Below are 12,329 nucleotides of genomic sequence, written 5' to 3'. Positions count from 1 at the left end.
AGTGCCAGTCACCACATTTTTCAAGTGAAAACCTTCCAATAAGTGTCAACTTCAATGAAAGAAATACTTGTTTTTCATATCATTTTAATATAATATCAATTGCTTTGATAGACCTGATATTATTTTGTATGTATGACGTAAATCAAAATTGTCATAACTAAAATAGTTAAAATGACATTATATATTATTCTTAACATTCTCACGTCTAATAAATGTTTAATTAATCATTTATTATGATAATTATCCAACGTCCGGTGTGTTTTTTATAATACTCAATTAATTTTAAAACTAAATTTACATTTAATATAAACCAACCAACATAGTTAACTACGTCGAGATCAAGATCCATGTGATTATATTGCCGTTTTAAAAATAATATTTTATGTTCAAAATTCAAATGGTGTCTATCTATTTTCTGACAGTTGCTCTTGAATATAAAACTATATTTATTTTTTAATTTTAATGCTTGTATAAATAATATTTATTTAAAAAAATATATACACAAGGTAACTCAACAAGCACTTACGCACCACCTTCCGTTTTTACATAAAGAATTTATTCAAATTTATATTTTTTCAATTATTAAATATTGACTAAATTTTTGAATTCTATGGACTTGTTGTAGGAGTAATTTAATGAGATAAGCGTTTGTTTCCTTTTTTTGAACTAAACTATTTAGGTGTAATTTTTTTTTAATTGAATACCTAGTCCTTAAAAATGGTTTTACAAAAAAAATAAATAGTAATAATATTGGATCCTGTATTTATTACACTTCGATCATTAAAATAAATTATATAAATCAAAATATCCACTATACTAATATTTTTAAAACACCATAGCTCACATATCTACTAAACCATAACATAACCATTCATGGTCCTATTTGGCTATTATTCTTAGTAGGAGTGAAATATACAAAGTTAAATAACACAACTATACTATTTGTTTGAATTTCGATACATATTGATTTGACACATGATTCGATATTCGATTCTTTACAATAATATATTCAGAAAAGTAACAATTTAATAATTTAAAGTAGGTAAGTTTTCATTTGAAGTATAGAAATTGGATTCCTAATAGTAAACTCTTCAAGTAGTATGAAAAATTCAAAAACAATTTTAATTTTATGATCATTAAATATGTCTAAAGATTCCAAAAATCGCATTTTGAATAACTGCATTGTTTAAGAAAAGAAAGGGTGAACATACCTGTCTTGTGAATCATTCTGTGCTTATTTTTCTTTTATAATTTATCAAACCTTCAAAACTGATTAAAATTATAGTTATATGGGAGATTTAAGCAACATTTAACTTAATGCACAATTTAATAACTTATATATTATTATTATTTGTGTGTTCAATACTTATTAAATATTCATCACATAATCTAAGGTAATATAATTTTATAATCCATTGTAAATAATTAAAGAGTATGATGATTGATAGAATAATATTATATAGATTCGATAGGTAATAATAAACTTTTTCGTGGTTTTTAAATGTTTATAAACTTTACAGAGTAGTAGAAATGGACCAAATTGTCTAATAAAATACCTACCTTCTTTTAAACAGAATCTTAACTAAGTCAACAATTGTTTAAACTAAGTTGTTAAAACAGGTTAATTTCTATTACGGTATTCCGAACCAAACATACGCTGTTTCTACACTTTTCTTATCTATTCTTATGTAATTTGTGATGCAAGCAAAATACTTTATATTATTATCAAATTTAATAAAATTGAAAAATCAAACTTCATGAACGATTAGAATACCTAACCTATAATATATCATCGATCTCACTATTATTTTTGTAAATATCAAATATATATATATATATTATACATAACATTGAAAGAGTTATTCCCAATTTATAAAATAATACAATCATAATAATAATTAATAATATGTTATTAAAAAAAAACTAATGCCCAGTAAAATAAATTAAATCAATACCCCGATTGTAATAATGTAAATAAAATGTCCAATTCATATTTCTATTTAACTAATAATATACTACCTATTAGCTGTTTTAATGGTTTTACTGTAAAATGAACTATTTTATTTTTAGTATTTTATTAGAATGTTTAAAACCTGCTATGGTTATAATTAGTAATATTTATTATATCTAAATTAAATTGTTTAGAGGACAATTAATTTCATATAACTAAATAGTATTAAAAAATAAGCCTCTTAAAGTCTTTTTTTATATTGATAAACTATACGAACTATTTAAAGAGTGTAATAATAACAAATCATTAGTTACCTCTTAATTAAAACCTTAAGCTGTTCTTCTTTGACGTATAATCAATTATAAATCTGTTATCTTGATTCAATTTTTACCTTAACATTATAAGTAAATATCCTTTAATTAATTTAAAATAATATTTAAAATCTTTAAACATAAGCGTACAGAAGGTAGGTACTATTTATCCAACGAAGTCAAGAAGGAAATTCGCAATATGAAATATCCTAGAATCTTTAAATTTAATTTAAGGCAAGCGGTAATTAAATAAAATTACGATATTCTTGTGTAAGCAAATAGGAGAATGTGAAAAATACTTCAAGTTTTCACAATTTCAAACCATTAATAATGACGGTAATAAATAGAGTATTTACTAATTTTATTCGCATTTTTCATAAAAGAATTACAGTCATTAAAAAATCTGATAACTACTTATGCGTTAGAAAAAAATGTCTATATCCAGCCGAATGGTTTGTAATCCAATAACGTATGAATTTTTCATTATTTAGAATTAATTCCAACCACTTTTTTCTACCTTTCGTATAGTTATTTCCGTTTCATTGATTGGCTGTCAAATGGAATTTGTTTGAAACGTGAGTATTTTTTGAACCAGCTATCTAAGCGTATTCTGTACATCAGTACTAGAGTTCCATAGCCATTTCATAAAGACACTGATTCTATATTTAGATTCACGTAGTCAAATTTACGTAATTCGATACGGTTGTACGCACATAATAACAATAATATATTAGGGAATCATATAAATTATTTTCTTTTATCGCTATTCAATCTGATCCATACAATTGTTTTTCTGTGGATTTAATTATATACTTAAATATAAAATAAAATTTGATTCGCCAAGATTGCTCCTTATATATTTTCTTCAATAGTAAAGTTATTCGTCATTCAATTTTTGGAATTTTAAATTATATTTTCAAATTTTTGAGATTTTTTGTACTACTTAGAGTTGCCCTGTTAGGTTATAAACTTCTGTTCTTATGATATTTTAATAAAATATTTAAATTATACGTCATGAATAACTAATTATATTATTGTATTTAACATTAATTTATACTATACACAATTCAGTAGATCAAATATAATAAATACTAAATCCAATACTAGAATATATTTCTTTGAATTTTGCACAAGTATTTTGAAGGACTATTATCTTTAGTATAAACGTTTTAATGACTGAAAAATTACACGTTCAAATTTTTAATAAGATACATCCACAATTTTCAAAAAGAAATCCACTCATCAATTTATAGGAATTAACTTGAGTTTTTCATTTTGTTTCAAAACCACTCCTTAAGTACAAAGTATAAAAATAAAAAATAAGATTATGAAAAAATAGTCTATGAGTTTATTTAAAAATTATAAAAATCAAAACTTGAATAAATTAATTTCAAAATTAACTGGAGTCACCGTGGTCGGTGAATCAACCTGTGTAATATATTATGTATTTACACATAACAAATGAATTGTTCAAAAACATATGGTACTGTGTCTGATGTAATCAGTCGGGAATCGTAACTTTCCTTTAAAAGTAGTAATTGTAATTCGTCGATCACATGAGCTGTAGAACGAGAGGTACCTACAACCATTTAAACACAATTGATTGGTTCTCAATAGATACCGGAAAAGATGCTCATTGTATTGCAAGAACTATAAGATACATTCTAAGAGGGAGTAGATGAGCGGTGTGAGGGATGTAATGAAACGAAAAAAATAAAGTACGAACATTTCTCCTTTTTATCCCAAATCTTATGTTTATAGTGTATTTCAAGCCTTATAAAAAGACAGAACCAATTTGTCGTCACATTACCGTCCACTCTGTAAAATAATGTTTTGACAGTTTATACACACGGAAATCCTGATAATAAAAATGGATCTTTAATGCACCTTATACGGAACTCAACTTGGCAACCATCGCTCCACCCATTCAAATCGGAAAGCCACTCGCGCATTCAATACATTAATTAATTAACAAAGCAGTTTGACTCTGTCAATGGAAATTCCGTTTTACTTTATTATTAATTGATTTTATTCTATGACTCGTATACCATTAGTGTATTTATGCATATCAAGAGTATACAATTTATTTTATTCATTGAACTCTTCGAAAGTGTCATCAGTAAAATACATAGCGTATAAAATCGCTTATAATAAAATGAGTAAAATGACCTTTTTTTTTTAAGTAAGTATACATAAATAAATACATACAAATTAATAATTATTACATGATATAAAATTCAACGGAATATGTACACACAAATTTGAATATTCTTTGGATATTAATGAATATATATTTGAACGGTATACGTGACATAAATACATACTCACAATGTTACGATATAATTATTACTTCATTTAAATAATATGTGTATTAAGTATTACGGTTTATGTATTGGCTGTCAATGAGCTCATTAAGGTTTGTTAAATATATTTTGTTATAACACTATACTTAAACTATATAAATATTACTGAAAATAAAATATTCAATACTAATAGAACACCCACTTACTCAATTATTTTTCATAACAAAAAAAATATGAATTTATTTTTAATATAATATATTATGTACAAACATAATATTAAAATGCATATATATATACTCATATTATGTTTATGTTTTTTTTTTTTTTTTTTTTTTTTTATTAAAAATAAAGTATATTTACAATCTATACATGTAAGTGTATAATGAGTAAGTGTGGTGACAGAGTAATAAGTATTGTGAAATTAAAGAAAAAAGTAACAAGAGGAGGAAGGCTCCCAGCAGTGCCACCTGACCAGAAATATGTTTATGTTAAAATATAATTTAAAAAAATATAAATTACGTACAACAAAATATATTTTATGTAAGACGTAAGTACAATAAATTATAAAATTATCAAACTATCAAACTATCAAATCATGTTGAAATATTATTTTTCAATTTAAAGACCTCAAAAATTTTCAAAAAATCGACTAAACATGAACGTTATAAATAAACTTGGTTCATCTAAAACATAATATTTTTAATTAAAATCCAAGTTTTAACTTAAAATACTATGTGAAATAATTTAAAATATTACGTTTTTAATTATTATTAGGTATAAAAAAACGTTTTATTGGTCGTAACAGATGCAATTAATTGTAGGTACCTAAAATTGTGCATGCCCTAAAAAAACATTTTTAGTTTTAAATAGTTAATACATTATTATTTTTATGAAGGATAAGATTCTTATTTGTACTTTAATTATTGGACATTTAAAACCATTGGGTGGTTAGAAAAATTAAACACCAATAATTTATTTTGATAAAAATAACACAAAAACACAGATAAATAAAAATACCTATGTTGTTTTTCAAGTTTTAATTTGTAATTATTACAGTATATTATTTATATTTTAGTTAAAATGTGTACACTTATCTTCAATTTAAACTAAAACACTACCAAATTATTTATATTTTTAAATTTTTTCCATCTGTATTTTATTACTCATACTCTTTTAATTCACAATTATGGTGTTATTCTCTCACGAGTTTTGTGACTAACATAATAATAGTAATATTTTTATTTTTATTTTTTCAGAAGGAAGTTCCTACATAAAATACATATTTAATAATTGAATTATTATTTTGTTAACAAAGTATTCAAATAATATAAATTATCTAACAATATTTTTAGTAATTCTGTGGTTTAAGACGTCATAAGTAATTGTATTATTTTTTAATACTTTGAATTTCATTTAAAGCATAATTTTATTGACTTATGATTACACACAATTAAGGAAACCCTAGCATGACAGGTAATTTCATTGAGTGAATAAACAAAAGAAGTTAAAATAACTTTTAAAAATTTTTATTTTATTATATATAATAAAATCCTATCTATATAAATAAAACAATTTAATAAGGACTGGGAGTATTGTGTTAGGTAATCAAATCATTTAATTTTCCATGTAAAATTAGAATTGCTAATTTTATATAAATATATTATATAAAAGTAGGCCAAAACGTATCTCAACGAAAATCATAACATATTTATGAGAATATAATTTTCATTTTTAAAATTTGGATCATTAAAAGAATATTAGGTACTGGAAGAATGTTTTGAAAGTAATGTGTCTTTAGGGAGTACTTAGATATCTGAAATGATGGATCGCGATGAATGCTCAAACATTATATTCACTTGGAACATAGTTGGTGCTCGGCTATACTAAATGTAAATACGTATATTGTGTTTTGTATAAATGAAAATAATACATCTTTATTATACTAATTTATGGGGATTAAATAGAAGACAATTATGCAATTAACACGTTTTTTTAGCTATCAAAAAAAACACCCGATTATTCTTAACGATAACATAAAAAAAACATTCTCATAAAATATTATTCTTGTACACCTATATGCTTAATATGCTCTTCCCACTAATATAAAATAATTGAATTAATATAACACGTAATATACACGTGCTGAATATTGTATTTAGATTTAAGATTCTGAATTCAAAATATTTCATACTTATTAACACATTTTATTGAAATTATCAAAAATAATTTTTTTTTTTATCTTTTTAACATATTTGGTTGAAGATGATTAGAAATAATTATTGATTACACACCCATAATGAATGACTATTAACCAAGGTTTACGAATCACTATGTTGATGAATATAGATTAAGTGAAATTCACATTCTAATATATTGGTTATTAATTGCAATTAGGTTTCTATTCAACATTATTTGTTAAATATTTATAATTATTTGATATAATAGTTAACTAATGATTAAAAATGCTCTCATTTATGATTAATAACTTTTATACCGATATAATAAATAATTTTTTTAATTTTATTGTTCGCATAAATTAATTTATATTTCAAAAATATAAATTGTCATGAAATTTTAAGCCCCATAATTGTATTATACACAAATGCTAATTGGTGCAAACTGTTTACTATATAAAGAAGCATTTAGTAATTTGGCGTGGCGAGTTGTGACGTCACACGCATTTAGGATATTTTCTTGTTACCTACAGCAGTGAATTATTACGTTATTATTTTTATTATATTGTAATTGTATTAATTTTCTGTTCATTTAACAAAATATTGTTCACATTATCAGATTTTGTTTTCCGCTTGATCATACTACGGCAAAATAAAATTGGAACAGTGACGTTTGGAGCGGAAATGTTGATACTACCATATTATATAATGGAGTAACCCAAAGGTAAGACCAAGTAATATACTCGCCACATATTTCTGGCCGTGTTCCTGCATACGACGTCATAATTTCAGTTTTGTGTGATAACGACCATAGGACGCATCGACGTGGAAAACGCCATTAGCAGATGTTAACCCTTAAATCGGAAATATCACCAAACACGATTTTCACCGAGGAAAAAAAATATAGAGAAAGAAAAGAAAACCGTAATAAGCACATGTTACACATAATATAATAACATACGACCTCGAGCGACGAAATACATTATTTTTAAACGGAAAATACGAAATATCGATAGAGATTTTTTTCTCCCATATAGATAGGTGGACTACGTAGTACCTGTACGTATAACGACGCCATAACGCAATTATTTCCGATGACATAATATACAGGTAACAACACATATTTTTTAATTTCTCATAGATCCGATGTCAAATTTCGGACTCAGTGACCATTGCTTGGCCAAAATCGACATAATCCTATAGTAATATTGTTACCTATATATTATGACTATCGTGATATACCTCTCACGTATTCCTGCAGTAGCTGCAGCTATTGATACGTCAAAATCTAATATTTTTTTCTCTTCTCTTCTCTCTCCGTATTAAAAGCCAATACGTACATCATATTTCCGAAATTCAGATAACATGGTCGACATAATCTCCTCCCTCCCATTGTACTGTACACGTGCATATACGACACATGGTCATTATATTAAAATATTATTATCGCCGTCGCCGTATAATAATAGAAAATGTAAACGAGAAATCAATGCGGGGCCTATAGATTGACGCTTTGTCATCACGTCGCGTCGCACCGGCAGTATCATTACGTTTTCGGAAACTACCATTTTTCTCCGCGTTCGCGTTCTGTGTGGGTACCACACTGCTGTGTGTAAACTGTTCCGTTTTCATCCGAATCAATAATAGCATCAAGATTAATAGCGTCGGCGAGAATTATTACAGCACTTGGATGTATTTTTCATTTTCGTGCCAACACACACACTCACACGTTGCGAGCACCCCGCCGCCCCGTCATCGCTAATGTATATAACTCGTCGTCATGTACGGTTACTTAACCGACAATAAAAATTGTGTTGTGTCTCGTAATGTTCTTTTTAATTTATTTAGTAGTTATCATTAACTTGAGGTGTTACGTTTAAACGACTGAGAAAATTGGTTGAACACAACATTGTCTCGTGACTACGACCACGTCGCAAAAGACAGAAAATGGTTTTGAAAAGTTTCGCTGTATCAGTGACACGTCATCATCGTTATATGATCGTTTTTGGGAATGTACATTAATAGATTACATTACCTGCACGCTAGATCAATTGATAACCGAGATCAGTGTTCTTAAAAAAATATCAATTTTTAAACTTAATTTTGAAAATTTTTAATAAATAATGCTATGTTGGTATTTAATATTATTTTACTTTTGATGCATTACAAATAATATCGAATTAATTACATAACTTCATATTTTTAGCTCATAGGCTGATTTATTTCACTGCCTAATTCTATGTCAATAATTTATTAAAACAATAACAATAATCATATATTAAAACATTGTTAGTGAAAGTAATGCGATTTAAAAATAATATCCCGATTAGCCGTAAGATAAAAACCTGAATTCGCTATGTATTTATAATACTTTATATTATAATAATATTCAAATTAAATCTATTAAAATGTTTGGTCTTTTTTTAACCGGTTAGTAAAATTGTGGTATTACCGATTAAAATCAGGTGAAAGGCCAATGACTTGAGGATTTTATTGATTTTAAGTAAACTTAATGGTATCGAAAATAATTAATTACACTTCAATATAAAAGAGCTAATGAAAACAAACTATGTCAAATATCGTTGGTTTCTAAAACATTTTTTTGGAGAAAACATTATGGTTATTTGACTTAAAATGTATGATATTTGAATGGCAAAACTATTTCGTTAAGCATATCTTTTTATCTTGACTATTTCAATGGATACTATTGGATAGTTAAGGATTTTATGGTGTTAGTAAAGAGTTAAATTATAATTCTGTTATGAATAAAAGCGAAGGTGAAATAAACAACGGTTTTATTGTAGAATTTCTGAAGTAGAAAATGTATAAATAGTTTATAAAATGTAATTAATGTTATGGATTTAAAACTTTGTGAAGTACCTAATAAAGTAATAACTAATAAATCGAAGAATATTATTTTGTATTTTACAGTATTACTTTATTATATTAAATACAACCAATACCGGAAAGAAACTAAACTAAATTTTAATTTCCCTACTGAACTTAAATTCCATAAAATCAAACTACAAAATTGAATTAGTTGAATACATATGTATAAATATATATCTCCTAGGAAATGTACTTATAAATAATGTTAAAGTGAATATTTCAGTTTTTCAGAAAAAAAATGAATACATTTTTTATGGTGTACAGAAATTACTATTTTGAATCAATATCTAAGTCTTATTACATTAACTTAAAAAAATTATTTATTGTCTAAAAACTTTAAAACGATTATAAAATATAACGAGTTTAACTTTTATGTATTTTAATTCGTGTATAAAGTAACATCTATCAAGTATTTTTCATAATTTATTAGGCTCATTATAATTGTATAGTCAAATGGTCATTGAACGCGATTTGTGAACAAAATGGGGATAACGATGAGTAGTGAGTACATATTTTTACGTATAATAATATGTAAATATTGTTTATTGTATGGAGTATAATAAGATCAATTAGAGTGTCACTACCAAAAATGTTTGTTCTGTTGCCAAGTTAACAAAGTCTCCATTAACACATGAAAGAAAGAAAAAACCTAGCAAAGAGTGGAAGCAAATTAGATTTCACTATCCATTCTAGCCCGCAAAACATTGGCAGTTTTCCAAAATCCATCTGAATCAATTGACCCGGTGCACTTCATCAGTTTTCAATATCGCACTTATGAAATGTTTTCTATTTATCTTGTTAGAATCGCTGACATCGCATAAAATATTTTTCCTGTTTTTTTTTTTGCCCTTTACCTATGCCACTAATATTCTACAGCGTAAACCCAACACTATATCTTAAAATTATAATTCAAAACAGCCTTTGATTATCGCTAATTAGGTGTCATAATAATAATAATAATAATAATGGTGTGGAACATCATAATTTAGCATACCATTAACTATTGTTGCTCGAAATTGACCTCTCATTGTGTTCTTTAATATTATGTCAATAAATTTATAAAATAAAGTGGAAAGGTGATTTCTAGAAGCTTTTGAACAGGCACGACTATGTTTTAACACAGATGATCAATCTCTTTTTATTATACTCAAAAGTCAACACAAATACCCTGAGGCACAAACTATACAAGTAATATATATGCGTTTAACTTTTAACTACAGCCTACCTATAATATGTTATACTTATAAAACAAATAAAGAAAATAAAACAATTCTATAATAGTTAATGTGAATAGGGAATTGAATGGCTTTCAAAAAAAAGATTCTGGACCGTTATTCATTACAACCTTTCAAAATAGATATAGTTTTTATAACATAAGTTTGAGTAATAATTTTCTTTTTTATGGTTAGTACCTATCTAGTTTTATAATTATATATATATTTCGTTAATCGTTATATGACCAGTTATATAAGTAATACTAATGAGGACTAATTTCGAAAAATTAATATTATTTCTTAAAGTTTTACAAAGGTTAATGTTTCCCTATAATATTATATTACAGAAATTTAAATGTTTCTTACGGCATAATTTTAGTCTATAGATTGAAAATTCAATACAATCTGAAGGTACTTACTTACCTACTTATTAAAAAAATCATATTTCAAAGTTTCCAAAAAAATATCTTTGTAAATTTCAAATCACAGCAAAATAACGATAATTTATAAAAGAATTGCACTCCTTTAAGAAAAATCTTGTGAATCTTTTTTGAATGATTTTTTAGTAAACCAAAGTTTGCTCAAAACCATTTTTTATCATTGCTATTAAATTGTAAAATATCTCTACTAGGGAGAGTCCTTCAGTACTCCTAAACTTGCTTTGATTATTATATTCAACAAAATAATGGTTTTTAACAAGCCTATGCATAAACGAGTTAAAAAGTTTAAGTTAAGTTAAAAGTTAAGTTAGTTTTAACTTTTTAAAATTTATTTTTAACTAAATTAATTTTCATTGATATAAACTTAATGAACAACGAATTACTTTTAATCAAATCCAGGTTCAATTAATTTAAGAATAATTAAATAATAAATAATATACTATTATTATTGATAATTACATAACCATTTACTAGAATAAGAAACTATAAATACAGTTAAATTTATTTCTTGGTCTATTAACTAGAATTCTTCAAGAAAAATTAATTTGGTAAATACATTTTTATGTATTATATTTAATATTAAAATAATTATGTGTATCGTATTTATATAAAGATATACCATATCACACGGCGTCATGCGGGTATATTTTAATAATTACAATAATAATACCAATTATCTTCTCCCAACGCAAAAGCTTTCTCTCCTTAATTAATTCTCTAAATATTCCAGCCAATCTTCAATCTATCCTTTCCTGCGATTCTCAATCTGTTATTTTATCCACACTTGATTTATTCAACCAAGCTGGTTTCATAATTTAAAATAAAAAAAAATAATGTTTTTCTAATTTAGTAGATATTATAAATTCATTATATTCATATGTTTATTGTAATTGTCGAAACTAATGGTTCTCACCAAGTTTCTTAAAAATAATAATAATAATACCAATAAGTAATAATAACTAATAATTAATATGATATTAAATTATTATATTGATATAGATACAAATCACAAATGTAAAATTCTCAAGAACTATTATAAAATGTTTT

The 12,329-nt window shown here is 25.2% G+C and overlaps 1 protein-coding gene across 2 annotated transcripts in view; it reads right to left on the bottom strand.

Moving 5' to 3' along the window:
- The window catches only part of LOC107166716 (cell adhesion molecule 2-like), a 132,563-nt gene that overhangs the window by 98,790 nt on the left and 21,444 nt on the right, over nt 1-12,329 (bottom strand). The window lies entirely within an intron of this gene.

Source organism: Diuraphis noxia, unplaced genomic scaffold, assembly GCF_037042655.1.
Source record: "Diuraphis noxia isolate RWA-SAM2 unplaced genomic scaffold, SU_Dnox_SAM2 contig0005, whole genome shotgun sequence".
In the NCBI taxonomy this organism is placed as follows: domain Eukaryota; kingdom Metazoa; phylum Arthropoda; class Insecta; order Hemiptera; family Aphididae; genus Diuraphis; species Diuraphis noxia.
This window is presented reverse-complemented; position numbering and strand designations above follow the sequence as displayed.